Consider the following 1,733-nt stretch of genomic DNA (forward strand, 5'->3'; position numbering starts at 1 on the left):
CTTGTGAACATGAATTACTTGTGAGTTACAGTTCATGTTAAGTGAGTTCACAGAATCACAGACTGGTTTGGGTTGGAAGAGACCTTAAAGCTCATCCAGTTCCAACCCCTCTGCCATCATCAGGGATCCCTTCCACTAGACCAGGTTGCTCAAAGCCTCATCCAGCCTGGCCTGGAACACTTCCAGGGAGGGGGCTTGGAGGAGGAGACATCATTAATACATTCCTTTGCACAGGGAATTCTTTTTGCTTTCAGTATAAGGTGGGACTTGAGTGTCTAGATAATTTCTCAAGAAACAGATGTTTTGCTGCCTCTTTATTTCAGCAGCTGTGTTTGGGTATGTGTTTTGCACAGTTTAGTATTTTTCTGACAGGGCTACCTCCTAAAGTGTGGCAAATGAAATGTTCTATTTGTGCCGTCTGGATTTGCTTTGGAGAAGAGAGAAGCATGTTGACATGATTTACAGTCTATGATTGAGCACATCACTGCTTGGACTGTGCAGTTGATTCTACTAGGGTGGTCTTAAGTTTTTATGCAGATAAGTGTGTTTTGCTTGCAAATGACACAACTGTTTCATTGTATTTCAGGGTGAAGGCTGTCGTACTGTCCCACTTTCCGGACATGTAGGATTTGACAGTTTGCCTGACCAGCTGGTTAATAAGTCAGTTAATCATGGGTTTTGTTTCAACATCCTGTGCGTGGGTGAGTATTTCTATTTCGGGAAGTTCTCTTGCTGGAAAGGGCTTCTCTGCAGCTGGATGTAGCTTGTAGGTGACAGCGTTAACAAGGTAGCTTTGATTTAAATTTCCCTACTGTTCTCTCTATTTTCAGTAACAAGATTTACTGGTGCCCCGGGAAGCCCCTGCTGGGGTTATGCAGTATGGCATTCTACCAAGCAGTGAAGCATAGAAATAAAATGCCTAAAATCCCAGGCTTTTATTACAATCTTTATTTTCTTAGTATGTTTTAATTTCATGTTTTTAAAAGAAAATAGATACTTGTGCCAGAGACCTCTGTTCTGAGGTATTGTTTGGTTAGGTATTGAATTATTATTATAATTATTTTAACAAAATGCCAGTCATGCTCCTCTTAAATCACTAAAAGCTATTTTTTTTTCCTCTTCCCTTCTGTGCATACTTGAATTAAAATAGTGTCTGGCCAAGCCTTAGCTGGTCAGACGATTATCCAGGCTGCTATGTGGTGTGGATCTCGGCTGGGGCCTGGCGCTGTAGCAGGACTTGGTGTCTGTCCCTGCAGCGTCTGCATGCATCAGGGTTGGGATCCCAAGTGGTCCCTCCTCAGAGGCACTCCTACGTAACAGAAGTGAGATCTTGTATGGCTTTGGTACAGTAGGAAGTTAATAATAGGGAATTCATAATGGTCTGATAGGACAATTAGTTTGGTTTAGTGATGCCCATGCCCTGCCTCTGGGAGCAGAAGGTTATTGTGTGGCCGTGGCTGCTCAGAGCAAGCCCTGTCAGCAGATGCTCCCAGCAGTGCATGGCGTGACAGAGAGGGGAGCTGCAGCTGTGGGTGCCTCCTGGGGACTCATCCTTGCTGGTGGTCAGCTCTGCATCTGCACAAACGTTGTCTGTCCCTCCTGTGAGAGAGCCAGCTCATGGCATGGACCTGGTTCTTGTCCAGGACATGGTTAAGTCTGAGGTGAGAGGAGGAGAGGGGAGCTGAGCCCTGTTCAGTGGAGCTGAGAAGAAAACTTTCCCTGACAATGGCATT

At 45.1% G+C, this 1,733-nt stretch overlaps 1 protein-coding gene across 4 annotated transcripts in view; it reads left to right on the plus strand.

Moving 5' to 3' along the window:
- The first annotated feature begins 589 nt into the window (after window positions 1-589).
- SEPTIN6 (septin 6) overlaps window positions 590-1,733 on the plus strand; it is a 20,354-nt gene continuing 19,210 nt past the window's right edge. For all 4 annotated transcript variants that reach the window (XM_010166532.1, XM_010166524.1, XM_010166539.1 and 1 more), the window contains exon 1: window positions 590-701. The gene's annotated coding sequence lies outside the window, so the exon portion shown is untranslated. The remainder of the gene's footprint in view (window positions 702-1,733) is intronic.

The sequence above is a fragment of the Antrostomus carolinensis genome, unplaced genomic scaffold (genome assembly GCF_000700745.2).
Source record: "Antrostomus carolinensis isolate BGI_N321 unplaced genomic scaffold, ASM70074v2 scaffold39160, whole genome shotgun sequence".
Classification (NCBI taxonomy): Eukaryota; Metazoa; Chordata; class Aves; order Caprimulgiformes; family Caprimulgidae; genus Antrostomus; species Antrostomus carolinensis.